Source organism: Mycteria americana, chromosome 9 (assembly GCF_035582795.1).
Source record: "Mycteria americana isolate JAX WOST 10 ecotype Jacksonville Zoo and Gardens chromosome 9, USCA_MyAme_1.0, whole genome shotgun sequence".
NCBI lineage: Eukaryota > Metazoa > Chordata > Aves > Ciconiiformes > Ciconiidae > Mycteria > Mycteria americana.
Window position 1 is genome coordinate 24,952,476 of NC_134373.1, and position 19,462 is coordinate 24,971,937.

The 19,462-nt window shown below is 38.8% G+C and overlaps 1 protein-coding gene across 1 annotated transcript in view; it reads right to left on the bottom strand.

The window, feature by feature from the left end:
- The window catches only part of SLC4A10 (solute carrier family 4 member 10), a 104,447-nt gene that overhangs the window by 80,748 nt on the left and 4,237 nt on the right, over window positions 1-19,462 (bottom strand). The window contains exon 2 of the mRNA XM_075511969.1: window positions 10,334-10,480. The gene's annotated coding sequence lies outside the window, so the exon portion shown is untranslated. The remainder of the gene's footprint in view (window positions 1-10,333; window positions 10,481-19,462) is intronic.

The following is a 19,462-nucleotide window of genomic DNA, read 5'->3' on the forward strand; positions in this document are numbered from 1 at the left end:
GCTGTAAGAACATTTATACACAAACACCTTGAGATTGAGACCTCTTTATTTACTGTAGTTGTCTAGTCTGGTAATTAAACAAACTCATCTAAAGATAGAATGTGATGTACAGAAGTAGTGACTACTGGAAGCTGGAATGGCATCTCACAGAAAAAAGGCAGCACAAATAGCAGCATAGATAGAGCTAATAAAAGTCTTTTACTCCAGTGTTACAAAAACTACTTTGCCACATTGTAAGTCTAACTCTACAGATCTAGCTCAGCTCACAAAGCCAGTGTAATAAATGCACATTCTTTGTTAGACCTAGCAGGAGAAAGAAAGAAAAAGAAACCTCTCTAATGTCAATATACAACTGGGAACTTCGAGAAGAATACATCACTATCTATACCTACCATCCTCTGCCCCTTTGTAAACTGTTTCTACATGGTTAGGTTGTTCCAGATGAAGAAGTTATTTACCTGTCCCAACTTCCCCATTCTATTCTTCCTGTCTCTGTCTTCCCTTTACATTCCTGTTACCAGTTATTTTTCTTCATAACCTTTCAGTGCAGACTACTAAATATATTTTGGAGACATACTATTCTTTTTTCATATCACTCAGAAAATTTCCAGAACTCACAGAGCACCTTAATGTATGTGTATATTCAGCGTTCATAGCTCAAATGTTGTAAGACTTTAAAAAAAAGTCCTAGTTTCTTATTTAAATGCAAATCTCAAATGAACAAGCTCTAGATGAAACCCAGTCTCTCTAGAAATACATAGTTATGTTTTCTGCTCATGTATTTTAGATTTCTGAGAGAACCAAAAGTCCTTTGTGAGAGCTGATAGGGGCCAGGCTGCCAGTCAACCGAAAAATTGATTATCCAGCAGAACAGCTCAGCAATTCCTTGAACATTGTCTAAATGAAGTTCTGTTCTACAACCATATTTGTAAGACAAGCTACAGGATTTTCCATCTAGCAGTAAAGAGCATCCCTGCATAGGATCCCTCAAGCTCTCTGAATTTTGGAAAACTGAGATGATAGCACTCATTGAATGCTAAAGAGCAAATACAGCACTGATCAAAAATAATTAAATGGGCCACTGATACAGGAGATTAAATTCAGCAGTAAAGATACCGTTTTTGGTAGTAGTAGTAAACTTGCCATAGCAATGAAACATAAACAATACCTGACAGTTTTCACCTGAGGTCTGTTTGCTTAAACAGAGTGTAAAGATATAGTACGGTCAAGCCTACTTACTCTTTCACAAAGCAAGGAAATGAAACCCAGGAAGAAGTACAGGAGAGGAGGGAGAGAGAGATGGGCTGAGGTACTACTAAGCTCTAGAGAACAGAACTGCAGGGGGACAGCTAAGGGGACAGAAATTACTTTCAGTGAATCATTAAAGAACAGCAACAACCTGCTCCACTTTACCCTTTCTTTTATTACTCTTCTCTCTCACTGTTCAGTCCTCTTTTTTCTTCAACACCATTTCAACCTCTATTCTAGACCCCCTTCTAGCCTCTCTCTACCTTTTTTTTTTTTTTTAAAAATTCTTTACGTTCCTCATATCCACATGTTGGTATGTTCTAGAGAAGAATAAAGTAAATACAAACATCAAGATTTAATCTGAGACTAGAAAGTACATTCTGGTCAAGAGGTGTGCAACTTGTTAAGACTATCTCCCAGAAGGACAAAATTCAGCGAGATATGAACTTGCAAAGGACAAGTGCATATGACTAGTGACAGAACATGGAAAACAAGCTACTTCAGCAGAGAGCTGGACCGCAGTGAGAATCTGAGAATAAGCATTGCCAAGAACATCCTGTACTCTTGATAAAATCAGCACTAGAACTGATTTACAGCAACAGCTACTGTTAAGTAATAAATTAGTAGTGTTTTACAGCTGAGCTGCAGTTTTATGACAGTTAGGATACTCATGCAAATGCACACTTTCAGCGTGGGAAGGAAAGCAGAGGATCAGAAATCCCTTGAAGTCAGGTGAGTAGTAACAAGGAAACACCTTACTGCTGTGATTTGCTCTTACTGAGTCTTCCATGTAACATATAGCTACTTGACTAACAACAATGAAGAATCTAAATACATGACAAAACATGGACTAAATTCTTCTCTTCCTTGTTAACACACCAGTAAAACTAGCTGCTAGATTCTGGCTATCTTTTTTTGCTGCTGTAATTTGTATTGGTGTCTGAAACCTGCAAGCCACAGCTTCATTTTCAGACACCAAGCTGGAAACTGAAAAATAAAGTCATTATTTGCTTTATAGTACAATAACTTTATTTCAAGGACAAAACCCTAAGAGAATTAAGCAACAGGAACACAATAAAATTTTTTTAAAAAATCAGATCTGTTGGTTCTACTTATAAAACTGAGTTAACAGCATTACTCATGTGAGCAATGACAGATGGATTTGGCTCTCATTCACAGGAGTAATAAATACCAAATATATCATTAATGTTATACGGAAAATTAGTAATATGTGATTCAAAAACAGTATGAAAGAATACTTCAGTTGCTGGCTGTCAAAGTGTGATAACTTAGTCCTCAGTGTAGAAGCACAGTATTTGCAAACTAGGACACTCAAATTTTTTTGAAGTCTAGGAAAACATAAATTGGCTTGAATATTATCTGTGTCTATCTCTACTTCAAGTAGTACAGCCAGCATAAAAAAAAATCCTTCATATTATTATTGCTATTTCTAAAAAGTAATGAAAGTCATCTAGATCAAGCTTAAAAATTAAATGAATGGGACTAATTTGTTACAGTAGTATTTCTATTACTGCAGTTGTTCTATATCAGAGCACAGAGATATTAGAAGCAACGTTAATTTAAAGTTCCACAATAAGTAGCTGATGATTCTCCCAAGTAAATGGCTCATCACCAGTTCAGGAAATCCTCCAGGACCAGCTGGGACTGGGCAGAAAGACAGGAGCAGGAGTACTATCAACAACCACCCATGCTCAGCTAATGAGCCATCTCAGTCAGGAAAAGTTGAAGCAGCTCTGTATAACTCTTCTGCACTGTTAAAAGGGTAAAAATTAAGACCTGGTGGATACACTCTTGTCGAAAGCACAAATTCACACTGGGATTCAGTGCTAAAGAAAGGAAGCAATCCTGCAGCAACCTGACATACTGCTCACTACTATGACTCTTTGTAAATTCATTAACATCCCTAAAACAAGATATGGGCATAGACATGCCACAGCAGCAGAACTGAAAGCCAGAACTGCTAATAACCTAATTCACAGAGGGCAACACAAAAAGCTGCTCCCTGGAACAGCGCTGAGTGCAGGCAGGGGTAACAGTGGCCTATATCACCATCCCGCCCTGCAAAACACATGTAGGAAAGAACCATAACTGGCATTTCTCCCATTTAAAACATCCTCAAGTGCAACCACAATTCTGGGTCAGGACTGCTCCCTCTTGCCTAAGGGAACAAGGTGAAATCAAGACTTGGGCTGGGGTAAGAAAGCAGGATCATTCTCAGTTCCTCCACATAAAATTCAGCCCAGCAAACAACCTGCTCCACTGCACCATTCAGAGTGATACACATCTCCTCCTCAGTACGTGCCAGGATTTCTCCTGAGACAAACCGCCCTGCCATCAGGCAGAACTGCACACAATCTGCCCAAGCCATACCACAAGCAGAAACACAGCCCTGGGTACGTATAAAATATATTCCAAATTTTGTCCTCTGCTCTTGATAAACTCTAGAAACAGTGCAAAAAATGTATTTCTGGTAACACTCTATTAGCTCAATTGTCAGAACAGGTTTCTGTATTTTGAAGCCTGTTGAGAACCTGCATTTAAGGGTAGTATTAGTAGGCTAATAGTTCTTATTGGGGTCAGTAGATGTAGGGGTGAAAAATTACTTTTTCTGCATTAGAAAACATGCTAAACATTAAAATAAAATTTACATTACAGAAGTTCACATTGGATAGTAAACATCATAGACAACATTTAATCCATGCCTCATGTTCTTGTACATTCACATTAAAGTAATATTAAATATGTAAACTTTTTTTTTCTTGATTGCTCACTGCACAGGACGGGCTGCAGACAGGGAGAGAGCTGGTGTAACACAGTTGACATCCCTAACAACTCCTTTCAAACAAAGGGGAAACGGTGTGAAAAATTCAAAGGATCACAGAAAAGAAAGGATCACTGCACACGTAGACAAACATTCAGCATCCTCCTGCCTGCGCTCAGTGGTGGATGGGGGCTCTCCCCCCACCTCCTTCCTGTGCAGATTGGACTTTGCCCTTCAGCTCAGCAATCAGTAAAGGTAGGGATCATAAATTAATTTTTTTTTTTCATTAGAAAACATTGTAAAAATTAAAACAAAATTTACATTACTAAAGTACACATAAAATAGCAAACAGCCATACAGCACACTTGTGAAAATCTCTTCACAGACCTTAGAAACCATGTGTTAGGTTGGGAGAAAGTATTCCCTTGCTTACTCCTCTGGCACTTTATCCCTATATGTATAATCTTGTTTTCAGGAAGCGCTCTCTGCATTTTCTTCACATGAATTGTTTCCATCGTCTCAGGACTATGGCAAATAATCTTATCTTTTGGATCTGACAATATGGACAATTCCCAAGCTTCAATTCTCTTCTTTTTCCTAGACTCTTAAAACTGCAGTTACGATACATTATTTTAATCCAGATTTGCTGCAATCTGTTCCATAGCTGCCCAGAGATTCAAATTTCCAAGTTCATCCTTCAGCAGACAAAGCCTACAGTTAAGGGTAGGAGAATTCTCTTAACAGACATACTCCTTACAAATAATTAAATCTGCCCCATTAATACCCCTTCGACGTTTGAGGTTAGCTACCAAATATAGTCAGCTGAGCCATTTCATTATACTTTCTTCAAGCCCCTGTAGTAGTAACCAAGAGAAGTCCCCCTTTGCAATTCACTTTTTCGCTTGCATTACCTCCAGAGAGCCTTTCCTGAACCATGCATACAGTCCTCTGTTAGGCTTACCTCCAGGGCTGCTCAGCTTCCCTTGCCACATCCAGTATCATGAATCACAAATTTAAGCCTCTTTAAAACTAGAGATTATTAAAGCCAGATTTCTTAAAAGAACAAACCAAACCTTATAGAATCATAGAATGGTTTGGGTTGGAAGGGAACTTAAAGATCATCTAGTTCCAACCCCCCTGCCATGGGCAGGGATACCTTCCCCTAGACCAGCTTGCTCAAAGCCCCATCCAACCTGGCCTTGAACACCTCCAGGGAGGGTGCATCCACAGCTTCTCTGGGCAACCTGTTCCAGTGCATCACCACCCTCATAGTGAAGAATTTCTCCCTTATATCTAATCGAAATCTACCCTCTTCCAGTTTAAAGCCATTACACCTTGTCCTATCACTACATGCCCTTGTAAAAAGTCCCTCTCCAGCTTTCTTGTAGGCCCCCTTCAGGTACTGGAAGGCTGCTATCAGGTCTCCCCAGAGCCTTCTCTTCTCCAGGCTGAACAACCCCAAATCTCTCAGCCTGTCTTCATAGGACAGGTGCTCCAGCCCTCAGATCATCTTGGTGGCCCTCCTCTGGACTCACTCCAACAGGTCCATGTCCTTATGTTGGGGGCCCCAGAGCTGGACGCAGTACTCCAGGTGGGGTCTCACAAGAGCAGAGTAGAGGGGAGACTCACCTCCCTCGACCTGCTGGTCATCCTTCTTTTGATGCAGCCCAGGATACAGTTGGCTTTCTGGGCTGCAGGCGCACATTGCCAGGTCATGTTGAGCCTCTCATCAACCAACACCCCCAAGTCCTTCTCCTCAGGGCTGCTCTCAATCCATTCTCTGCCCAGCCTGTATTTGTGCTTGGGATTGCCCTGACCCATGTGCAAGACCTTGCACTTGGCCTCGTTGAACTTCATGAGGTTCACACGGGCCCACCTCTCAAGCCTGTCAAGGTGCCTCTGGATGGCATTCCTTCCCTCCAGCATGTTGACTGCACCACACAGCTTGGTGTCGTGGCAAACTTGCTGAGGGTGCGCTCAATCCCACTGTTCATGTCACCAGCAAAGATGTTAAACAGCACCGGTCCAATACCGACCCCTGAGGAACACCACTCATCACTGGCTTGCACAAGCCCCAACAGTGTCTAGTCCTAAAAGACCCCACAGGAGGCTGAAACCAAACCCCAGTCCTCACAGCTGTGTTCACTTCACCCTCACAAAACCTGTCCTTAAAGACACCCTGCTGAGAGCTGAAGTCTTCCTATTCCACCCCATTTTAAAACAGAAACATAAATATCTTTAACTCATAAGTGGGAGTACGAGAGCGCTGTTTCACTGGTTACAGGCAAAAAACAGACGTCAAAAAACACTGAAAATATGCCACATGCATAACCAAGCAAGTGCAACCCTACCAGCCAAAGGGAAATCTGCACCAGACTTTCACCAAAGTCACAGCAAACAGCACCAAGGAGCTACTCTAGGCTAGAAACAGCTTTTTTGCCAAACTAGTTTTAATTTGCATCAATTCCCTAATTTAATTCACAGAGCAGCCACGATACTTGCCCCACAAGGAAAACTGTGGAGGAGGGGATCTTAAAGTGGGCATGAAACTGGGGCCTTAATTACAACAGCAGCATTTCAGCTGGGAATGGTAAACCTCTTCAATAAAGCAATATAGCATTACTGCATTTTTAACTAGAGTGGATGATTTCACTGGATTTCTCCTTTTCTTCTAAAAAATTATGAGGCAAGATGGTGGAAATCCAGATCTTGAAATCACTTAGCTTATAATTTTTACTACCCAAAAAAGCCTCCCCATGCGCAAGCCATGTAACTGCAAATTATGCAATTCAAAGGCACATCATTATGGCAAATTGGAAACATCTTGTACAACCTCATCTCATCAAGAGGCAACAGACAGACAGCGAGAATCAGGTGTGGGGAAAACAAAAATAAAAGTTGAGTGACTGATCCTGTGCCTCCAAATGACAGGACTCTACTCCTTTTTATTCCACTAACTACATATTCTACATATTATTTGTGTACAAGCTCTGAATCTGCATACTGAGAACACTCCGGTTATTTTTGAAAAGTGACAGTAGGAGAACAAAAACCAAAAAAAAAGCTTATAAGCTACCATCAGAATATTCTAAAAAATCTATTCTCTGCAGAAACATTCCCTCAGAAAGTAGCTGGTACAGCTTTCCCAGCCAGTATTCAAAGGGATTACCAGGAAGCCTTCAGCCATGGGCATTACATTGAATACAGGTGTTTTCTAGCCATGTCGATACAAAGAAAACTGTTTAAAAATTTGTCTTTCACTGGATAGGAACCAGGTGGCACCCATCCACTCTGCATGGGGCCTGCACAGCCCCACAGCACTACGTGCACTGCGCAGCTCCCTGAAGCAGTGACAGCAGAGCAAGATCTGCACCTAATGGTACTTCACAGATGAAGTTATAAATTATACAGTTATAAATTATGACAAAAAATAATGCTTCATCCCATGCTTGGTTAACTGAGCAGTCTGGAGCACTTCATGTCTGAATATTTCAGGCCTTTACTTGTTCCAGCACCTCTATTATTCAGTTGTTGCATCTTTGGCTTTTATTATACCTCCTTTCACGCTTCACTGCTTCAAAACACTGCTAATTTATTCTCTTGTATCATAAAAATCCTAATGTATTTTTCTGACTTACTTCAAAGCACTGTTTTCTATCAGCTGGTCTCACAGTGCTTATTATCTCTATCTTTCTTCTTGCACCTGCTCGTTGAAATGTTTTTTCTTTCCTCTCCTCCCCCCCAGTTCCCAAGAATACAGCCTCCTACTATTCAGCAGAAATGCGTTAAAAGGGATATATGGTGAGAGGGAGCTAAGCATTTCTGCGTGTTCAATTAAATCAGAATGATTCATAAAGCAAGGGACTATTCTGGATCTGCTCTCTTAGGTAGCACAGTTCCTCATATTAAGTTATGCATCAAGATCAGGAAGTGCATTTGTCTTCCTTGCAACTTCCTTCAGCCCCTGGGTACTGTTATAACCTTGCAGTCATGGGGAATGAGAGCTAAGAAGCGTTATTGAGGTTTAGTGGATTCAGACTTAGTGCGGGAATTATCTATTGCTCTCTCTGTGTAAGTAAAGCATAGAAAAACTATGCTTACATTCTCCCTAAAGGCAATGCTTCTCCCAAGGCAGCACAACAACCTGTCTGAAAATCCTGTAAGGAAAATCCACAGTAAAAGCGAGGATGTGAATATAGACTACGATTAATCCCTGTATAATTTTGTCTGCCTGCTCTGACTGTGCTTAACCCCTCCATCACTGTATAATTTTCAGATTTGCCTTCATAAGGCAAATCCCCTTCACTGTTGTCTGTGGGATGCCACATTTCTGCCTGGAGGGACAGATGTCAAAGCTCAGTCAAAGTCTGGTTCTCTGACCAAACTTCCAGGAGTCAGATAGCCAAGGGGAAAAATCCACAAATTTTACTACTTAGATATTATTTCAGGGTGGAAAAATTGGATATTTCCAGATTTTTCTGAACGTTTGGTAGTTCGGTCTTTGGCTCCTTTTGAATCGTTATCACCCAAGCATTTTGAAGAGTACATTCAGCATTCTGGATCCAGAGAAGACTTGCATGTTTCTGGCCTATATCTTGTCTATCCTGGGCTTTATAAAAGTAATAATTTAAGTGACATGACCTACACACCCTTTAATTGGTAGTTATAATACCTTTACAAGTGAAAATGTGACTTATAAAAGTGCAGTCCTGCACTTATTTCAAACAAGTATGCCTGTAGACAACTGCCTGTGAACACCAACTTACAAATGCACTTCAAAACTTATCTTTTTCACGTTACTGCTATTCCACTCTTGGAGCTCTCTTGAACACAGGCTGATTTTCACATACCACAGAATTGTGTTGAACAGTGCATTTTATTGTATGCACAACGGTCAAAGACTATTAAGGACAGACTCAGCCAGTTAATTTCCTTTTTTTTCCTTTTGACATTAGGAAGGACACAAGCCTTCCTAGGTCTCCAGAAGTTGAAAGAACAGAGCTAAGTTCTCAGCCAAAATGTGTCACATACTGGCACTTAAATAAAACCAGATGACTCAACAGAAGACACTGTTTCATAGTTTAAGATATCTCACTTCTTGGCTAATGTAGCTTTCAATTGTTTCTTTTTAATCTGACATTATATGTATATATGCATATTCTTTTTGAAAACTATTTTAATAATTTATGAACTTTGTTGTTTTCCAAGAAACCAGTTTCAATATAGTATTGGGTCTTCGTACATTTGAAATACATTCCAGACAGAACCACCACAGCCAATTTTTTCTTCACTGTTCAGTCTTCAAACCATAACTCATATCTACTAAGTTTGAAAAACTCTTGACTTTGTTTCATTGTCAGTATAATTCATTGTGAAAGATTTGAGTATTTCAAGCTCTTTACAGTATACTTAACCATCAGCACTTATAATCTACTTGCTCCAAAGCTTTCTACATACATAATACAAACTTCGGATTAAAAGAAAGTCTTATAATTACTATTCTGTAACCTGAAATTACATTGGCACATTTCCCTAATGATTTAAAAACATTCTTCTGTTGCACACTGACAAACTGTTTTCTATACATGCTTCCATTATATTTTCAACACTTACTATAGCTTTGGACATTTCAGCACATGCGCTTTTTATTTTTGAACAGCAAATAATATTCTCATGTGTTTTGAGACAAAGCGTGACTGATTTATTCATGCCTACCTTTTTCTGTGCTCTGCAATCTGTTTTAATTTAAAATATTGAGAACTTTAGGAGTTTTGTATCAGATTTGTTTATTGAAAGGTATTTTTTCCTGTTTGGTCTCAAGTCCTCAGTTAGCAGACTCATCTCACAATGGCACATTACAGTGTCATGTAAGGAAAAAGGCAAACACAGTCTGGATTACAGTTCATATCTGATAAAACACGGCAGCTTCAGTAACATCAACATTATTACAACACTATTTGTAAAGAACCACAACTCCTCTATGTTACATTTTAGGGGCAAATACTCCAGAGCCTTCACTAAGGGCAGCTGGTGCCATAAAGCACTTACCCCCTTCTCAGTGGTGGTGGCAATCTACCTTTATGAAAACACTCATGGACAGTCTCCTACAGTGGCAGAAATTACTGCGATTTCTCATGTATTGACTGCCACTGGCTGCTGCCCTTCATCAGAGGAACAAATCTTGGCTCTCCAGCAGAGACTGGAGCGGCTCTGGTGGTTCTAATCATGTCCAAGCCATGAGCATGCGTAATCATACTGATGTTTATTATTAAAAGTTCTATGCAAAAATAAAATTTATCTTACCAAAAGGAGGAGACTCTCTCCCATCTTCTAATCCTGAATCTCGCTCTCTGTCTCTCTTTCTGTGTTTATGTCCACGGTGCCTATGGCGTCGGTGGCTTTTTCTTCCACCCAGTGGCACGTGAACGCCAATGAACAATGTTCGATGGCCTATAGGTAAAAAAAAGTTACTTTTTAAGAAGGGGCTGTGGCAACATACTAACAATATTAATAACCATAACAGCAATAATGGTATAATAATTATTATAATTGTGTAACTGTGTAATATTGCTTATTCTAATATTAATAGTCATAACATTATTGATTACAATAATTATGATGTAGCGTCACAAATATACAACCCCTTGATACAGGACAAAATCCCAGTATTGAACTCCTTATGATGCAGTGCCATTTTTTTTTTTTCCCTTCAAATTTGCATCTCTGTGTGTGAACTTTCATTAAAGCCAGACAGGTGTTCTGTAAAATGTCTTCCAAAACAGTAACATGAGCAGACACATGGATCTCTTTGCATTGAACATTTGGTAAAGTTGCTGTTTGCTTTGTGTGTACAGGAACTTTACAAAACTCATTGCTATTTATGAGCAAAACCTTGACAGAATTCTTGTGGGAAATTCACTGAAGGGAAAAGGAGAGGGGGGGAAAAAAAAAAAAAAAAGAGAGACCGAAAAACCAGTAAAACACTATGGAAGCTAGACTGCAAAATCCCTATGCAACTTTATGTGCTCACATCATAAATACATTGCTGGTAGCTTAGGGTGCTTTCATTTCTTCTATTTTATTTTTTAAAATATGGAAGAAGGTACACATTGCCATGCCTGCCACCATCTTTGAGCCTTTGAGCCTGAGAAATTTTATGTTGCTGATCAAGCCCAAAAGATTTAGCTCTCTTAGCTATGTGGGCTAACAAGATCAGAGCACAGTAAAGCATTTAGAAGGGGGAGAGCCCAGGGAAAATGTGCAGAAAGTACCACAAAACAGAACAAATGGGAAAGGAATCACGACTCCCTACAGGCAGGTCTCCTACATTTACTCAGCAGAAAGGCACAGTCCAGATTACTCATCCCAAATAACATTTATTTTCTCCTTGAAATGAGCATAACACAGCTAGTGGATAATTGCTGCTTTGCTGTAATCATTCAGCAGTGTCAATCATCTGAAAAAGGTCAAGAACATTAAACTAAGGTAGCACGTGATCTCTAATCCCATGGAGACTCGGGGTGGGGGTGGGGGGGGTGGGGAGAAAACACAGCAAGGCAGTATTTGTCACAATGTATGAAAGAAATTCAAGGCTGACAGGAATTCTCTGCAGAGGCAGAGCTAAAAAAGCTGGAGAAAAGGCTCTGGACACCACACTAGTTACTTCCTCAACTTTGATTCATGTAGAGGAGACCAGAAAGCAGAGGCATCAATTTTTGGGAGACCATTCTTGTAGAGTCAGGAGACTTTTCTGAAGCAAAGGCCACAAGTTGAAAATTTTTTTTTTTATTATTATTTTTTAGATAAAAAATAACCTCTTTCTTCTTGCTTATTACATTTAACCCAAGAAATGATTTAAAGAGAACTGCTGCCTTTGGTGTATTTCAAATGTATTACAATCAGTGGTGCATGAAACAAGGAAAAATGTATTCCATAAAAATAATTAATTAAAAAGATACTGAAGGACAGCAGTAAGGTAGTACTCAACACTTCCTTGTCCCCTTCCTTGGGTAGAAAAAAAACCAAAACAACAGTTCGAAAGGAATGGGGTTACCCTTCCTAAGACTTTAATCATTTCCAGAGGTACAAATAGATTGCTTTTTTAATTTAGTAATTTAATACATTCCTGCTGCTTTGTGATAGAAGTGGGCATGCTTAGCCTAGTTTTGTGCCACTTCAACGCTCAGGTTCTACCTGCATCAGGAAATGCAGATTCCGGTTCACACTTCAATTAACTTCCAGGGCTGAATCCAGGACTTGAGTCCAGACTGTTCTTTATTCAATAAAGTGGGAAACAGGCCCTAAAATGTCACAACATTCATGTGTGCCTGAATACAACAATTTTCCCTATACAGTAGAATCAGTTTGCACTGAAAAGAAAACAGGAACCTGGAAACTGAAATGGATAACCAAGAAAAAGCAAAATGGATTTTATTCCTTCTGTGTGAAACTACTGAGGCCAACAGAGTTCTACCAAGGCATAATTTCAATAAACATAGAGAGGAATCTAGGTCCTTGTAACAAGGTTCAGGCAAATAAGAGGGAAAAAAAAAGGCATCGACAGGGGAAAAGGAATTGTTTTCTATAGAAAAATGACAGAGCAAAAAGCAAGAGTAAAAAATCTGAATAAAGAGTTAAGAAGTTCTGGTTTATTAAAAGAGCACAACTGTGGAGCAAAAAAAGACCAGCTGGGAACAAAAGGAAAATTAATGAATTCTAAATTGCTGGCAAAATGACAGTGAATGATAGAAGCGGGGGGGGGGGGGAAGAGAAATCCAATGAGTAAAATGACCTTACTTCAAGTAACCTTTTGGTGGTAAAGATTATAAACCAGTGCCCAGAATGTAAGGTACGTTTTCCTGTACAAGTTGACTGAGACATTACTAAAGAAGAGTTTCCAGAGAGCTCTGTACATTTCCCGAGCCCAGAATGCCAACCACAAGGCTCCCCTGCAGTCTCCAGGACAGAGCACGGCAGAAACACCATGCTTTCTCTGACAGACAATTTCTTGCTGCCTTACTCTGGAGAGGAGCATCCACACCTGTTCCAATGAAGTTCTTCAACAGATTTCCACCCCCCACCCCCACCCCCAAAGACTTACATTATTTGATCGTGAGAAAAATTTGAAGATAGAATAAACAAGAACTCTGCTTAATATAAAACTTCTAACAGAAATACCGAATGAACATTTAAGCCACAATTCTAAAACAAGTATTTTTCCAAAGCAACATTTTTACAAAAGCTCTGCATTTCAAGAGGAGCTAAAGAGGATTTGCTTTTATTCCCATTGCCATAAGCAAGTCCCAAGAATCAGCTAGACTCTCATTTTAATGTTGTGCACAAAAGGAGTTACTAGATTTCTGACCCAGCATAACACAAATACAGGTTGTGGATAGCTCCTGAACATCACTGACATCAACGGTAAAATTCCAAGTGACACCAACAGAAGCACATTTCCTCCCCAAAAATGCAAAGAATTACAGACATTTTTACACCTTCAGCACCTGTATTTGCTATAAGATCTTGGTTAAACTGACTAAATTTTCCAAAGAAGGAACATCTATAATTTCAATTTGGCTGAAGTCAATTGCAGGATATCCAATAGGATTCAAATTTGTTGCTTATAGTTCATAGCTAATTGTATAAGGTCATTTCTTTCACTTACCTTTAAGAGCTTTTTTGTTTGTTTCATTATTTACTTCATCAGGATGCTATCTAAAAATGCCTAAATATTGCTTAAATATTGTAAAATAATTCTGCTCTGCTGTATGTTTGCACAGCGCCTCGCTCAATTAGTTCTTAATGTCTCATTCTTTTGGCAAGACTACAAAGGCACTAAAGTATGGGAAATAGTAGCAACGGTATGTTACATCAGGGTACATACTGTCGACATCAGGTACAACCTAACCACTCTCACACAGAATTTACACAGTTTTAAGAGGTGAGCGTAACAAACAATGGATTTACAACTCTCTAAAGCCAAGTCTTCAAAAATACCATGCTGGGCATCACTCTTGGACAATTTTACCACCTGCACTGTGCACCGTGTGCTGTAGAGTCCCATCAGCTAAGAAAGGGCTAAAGTTGTTAGTCAAAAATCTGCAAATGGATTAATGTTTTATGCTTTGTTCCATGTTTACAAAACAGGTTTTTTTCAATTGTATTTTTCCAATGGTTGTGTTTTCTTGCAAAAAATGTTAACAGCTGAAGTGGTCAATCACCGTTTATTAATACTATAGTCAGTTAGTTTGGTTTGCTTCTCCCCTCTTCCAAGGAACCGTCCTGTAATGGGAAAAATCATATTTAAAACATTTCTTTATTCTGTACCTCTCAGCCAAGGATTATGGTGGATACATTGTAAGATATTTTGTGCATGCATGCACAGATAGCCAGATGTAATCAGGATCGTGAAATATATACAGATAAAATGCACTCAGGTACACACATGCAGATTTGTGGTTCTGGACATACTTAAGAGTTTAGCCTATTGTCCTTTCTCTGAAAAAAATGTACATCTAATAGATCAAAAAGGATTTCTCCTGCTAATTCTTACTTCAAAATAAATGAAAGAACTTCTATGCTGAGAGAAGTTTATTCCTCTCCATGGTTTATGTTATGTTTAATTTATGTTATAATTTTAAAAATCAGAATTAGTTTAGATACCAGTGAGCCATATGATTTATCTGGTCCTCCTGAGCTTTTTCAGCTAACCTTACATTAACATCAATAGAGTTTTATCATGGAAAGACTATGATTTTGTTCCTGCAAAAACACACTCTGAACTAAAATATTGATTTATTCCAGATGTGCCACTAGGAAAACTAAACATAAGCACATGCATAAATATTTTCAGTATTAGGATTTAGGAGCAAATCATTTTTAAAAACTGAACCTCTGAGAACATACATTAATATACAAAGATTATTTACAATCTGAAAGCTCATTAAAGGAATACAATACACTGAATTGATCTACTCTGCAATGTCACCTTTATACAATGCTACAAGTCCACTGTTAAATTGTATAAATATTGTTTTCAAAAAAACTATTCTTAATCAAATTGCACATAGCTGGGGAACAAAACCCAGAATATAAAGGTAGTTCAAATCTATCCATTTATAGCATAAAAGGCTTTGGGCCCTTGTGGTTTACCTTTGCAGCATTAAAACACTACTTAAGTAAAAATATTTTAGGGATTAAAGAAATAATGACCCTTGTTATAAAGTGTTCTTTTTAATTTTTACAGGATTACATTAATAAATCCAAATTATATTTTAGAAGACTTAAAAGGGATCCTGTTAATTGTATTTAATTTTCAGACAGATGAAAGTGCATGTAAGCATATGTAAAGATCAGGATTTCCCCTAAACTTTTGAAGGAAAAGTGTATTGTCCTGTAAATATCTTCAATTTGTGGAGGTATGAATTACTTGCCCTAGAAAAAACAGATATGAAATATACATTATTAATATGAATACATCTTGCAGAGATGTTTCTCAGAATAAAAATCTAAGTAGAAGGGTTGTTTGGAGTTACTGTATTGTAAAGAAGAAATTCTTCCTTACACCTAAATTTTATTTTAAGAACCCGACAGCAAATTAACCATCTAAAAAGGCAACTCAGAAAAGCAAGTATTTTCTGCATAGCCCTTGAAAATGACAGATGTAACATCTAAAAATGGTTTTCAGAACCTGGCATTCTGGGTCTTTAAAACAGAAGCTTGTCCTAGCTACCTATCTTATTCATTAAATAAATGGAAAGAAAAAGAAATGTAGTGGGATTTCTAAAGCTTTGAAAACATATATCCCATTATAATTTCTGGTGCTTGATGACTTAACTTAGGAACTTCTGGAAATCCCATTACAATTGTCTGAATGGATGTGACATTGCAAGGGAAAATGGAGATGGAGAGAAAGGAACTGGAAATTTTTTCCTTAATTTAGAGAAATTATCTTTTTAATAGAATGCTAAGAGTACAGATATTTTTGCCCCAGTGCCTCCCATTCTCCTTCCAAACACAATTTTAACACAGAAAACACACACCCATTTGGTAGGAAGAACACACATACAAAGCACGTTCATCTCCCCACTTCCCCATCCGTAGAGGCTCCACGGGCTTCCATGTTACACCAGGCATGTGGGACTCAAGCGGATACTTTAAGAGCTCCTTAGTGAACCAGCCAAGTTGGTGTCTATTGCATAAAAAGTGACTGTCCTGGATCTGAACATCCATGAGCACCAGGTGCTTGTAGTACATCTGCCTGTGCTGCCTTCCACCCGGAATGATCCAAATCTGCCTTCGGCACCTGCTGAGACGAAGGCTTTCAGCAAAGGGAGGCTTCTGTGACCTACTAAGGAAATACATTGCAAAGTCAAGATGCCTTGAGAGAGAATATTTTGCCAGTGGTTTGAGCCAACTCTCAAATGACTGCTGACCTCAGCAGGACTGGAGGGGTTTCTCCCTCCTCTGGAAAACACTCAGTGCCTTGAAGCCTCTTTTATGTATTGCCAGCTAGAGCTGAACCAAATGTAATTTTCCATCCTCTCAAAAATGAACAGCGAGGTAGAGACAGAAAACCAGCAGTCCATGTAGAGTTAAAAAAATTGCCTTTTTCCTTATAGGAGAAAAAGTGATTATGGGGAATTGTGTAGGAGTAGAGAGTACATGACTCATGATTCGTTATTGTAGTGCAGCAGGGAGGCAGAGCTAAAGAGAAAGCAGAAAGGACAAAAGCAATGCTTTGTAAACCAACAGTTTACATTGCTGTTTGTGGTTATGGTTTGCTCAAAGGACATCTTTCACCTTTTTGCCATGGTATAATTTGGAGGAACTGACAAGAAAGCCTTCACAAATTTTTTAGATCATACATGTAACTTATGCTCTAGGTTAAAGTACAACAGAAATTATATAGAAAAAAATTAAAACAATATCCCTGGCCCAAGAAAGCATTAAGGACATATTGAATATGGAGGATAAGAGCATCTCACTGAAGTCATTAAAGTTAAGGACCTTTTAAAGAGCCTCGATCAATCACTGCCCTTGCAACAAATCTCTCCTTTTAAGAAAACATTGTTCCAGGTTGTGGCTGGGCTAAAAAATCTTTGTAACTGCACTTAGGTTCATTCCCTAGTTCTCTGTGTTGCTCCAGAGGAGTTCAGAGGTGTTGTGTGCACTGTCCTATCACGAGATCAGGTCTCAGACCTTGCCAGAGAATAGAAAAAAAAAGTCAGCAGACACAGAACGTAAAAGGACCCTCTCAGACACACACACTTTCCACTGATGGAAAGTAAAGCTGTGGTTATCAGAGGGAAGAATTTCACCTATATTTCTAAATTAGCAACAAGCAAAAAAAAAAAGCAAACTCAGTACTAGCACAACTGTATGTTAAAAACTGAATGTTACTGTCTTCTGATACTGCAATTTTGCAGCTTTCACCAATAATGGCAAGTTGGTTTATGCCAATTTCATTTATCAGAATTTCACAAGCTGAAATATTTGGAAACATTAGTCCCCTCAAATATTGAAAAGGTTTCTTGTCCGTGAAGCTCAGAGCAAAGTCAAACTTCAAAACCCAAAGCTTATGATCAACAAAAGACTGTGATGTTCAGCCAACACTATGTGATAACTTGTTTGCTTTCATTATTTCATTATTCTTCACGTGAACTTTCAAAGAGATTTTGTGAAAATGTCCTGCAGAGTTATTCATGAATCTTCAAGGTGAACAACCTTCCCACAAACATGGGAACATCTGGGAAGGGACAAGAGACCCATGCGAAGGGACCAAACCAGGCAATTGCCAAGGCAAGAGTGCAAGCACAGCTCAGGAGAAAAGTAAGTGCGATCTCAAGGAATATTGAGAGACATAGGAAAAAGGAAACAAAACTAGATGAGAGACACTACAGAAATGACAAATGGAACAAGCTAGAGCACGTAATACCTGGTAGGCAACAAAACAAAAAGAATTCTGTGCTTGTAAAGCCAAAATGGTTCTTTTTAAGAGATCTTTTTGTAGAGACCTATAGCTATACAACCACATCCAACATTACAGGCATAGACTAACCCAAATCTCTCTCCAACTCTTTACTTCCACAACTTATATTCTACCCCTGTAAGTCTAATGCACATTGCTGTAACGAGCATGAGGTAGGTCAGAGTGAACATCAGGATTAACAGGGCACCAAAGGAAGCAGAGGCAAGGAAGCCTGGAGCAGGGGATCAGGTAACCAATTATTTGCAATGGGCTGCAGTGTCCTGGCAGCCAAAGGGAGGGGAGACCTTGGTCGATGTTCCTGTCTGGCCAAGCAGAATTAGCAGCTGACTTGCTTCTACGTGGGGGCAAGGCTGAATCAAAGCCAGCAGGTCAATAAGATTTATGTTTTTTCAGTCCTGTGAGCTGCTAGGTCCTATTAATTTTCAGGTAAATAATGTCAGTGGCAGACAGGTCCACTATTATGTTATTTCTGTTAAAATGTCCAGTCTCTGAGAATAAAAGCCTACTTCAATATCTGGAGCCACTCAGATTTTTACTAAATAACGTATGGAGATCAGAGTTCAATCACAATGAGGTTTTCATATATTAACCCTAACTGTATATAATCAAAATCTCATGAAAATAATTTTTAAATTACTGTCACAAGCTAGAACAAATCTAAAAAGAAATAACAACTAAAATAACCATTTTTAAAAGAGAATAATTAAATATGCTGGGATTTCTCTTTTTTTGGTCAGCAGGACATCTACTATCAAAATTAATCTTCATGTAGGTTGTCAAATACAAAACATCTCTACAAGCACGCTAACATTTCAAATTAATTTTTGGTTTATTAAGTTTAAATCCTCAGCTTCTGCATCATATTCAGTGTTGTACTAGTGATGTTTATTTCCTAATTTAGCTTGAAGTCTTTTGTGACTTTCAGTAATCGGTCCACGTAATCTAAATTCTGTCAAAAGTGTCAGAATGCATATTCTGATGTACAGTGATTTATATACTGGATGCAGTGTTTTATGTGTCCTGAGAGACATGAAAGACAGCAAACTTGATATCCCATGAGACAAATTATTCTCACACCACTTAGGCAGATAAAACATATGAAACATAAAAAACTTAAGCAAAATCTTGACCTCTCTGAATCAAGCATCATTTTGTGATTTCCTCCAGAGCCAGAATTCATCCCCGATTCATGCCTGGACCTCCACCTAACAATCCTATCTCCAGCCATCTCCCTATTGAAACTGCTTCTCAAACCAGGCCACAATAATATCCACAGCAGTTTTGAAATCCTGCCACAAAAATCCAGGATCTGCAGCTGACCACCTCTAGCAAGGACAGCCATGGAACAGTCATTTTCACTCGGAGCTGATATAGTGGGGATAAGCAAAAGACCTTACTCAGAGTGCACTTAGTGCCAATCCTTTTGCCTATCTATATAGTCC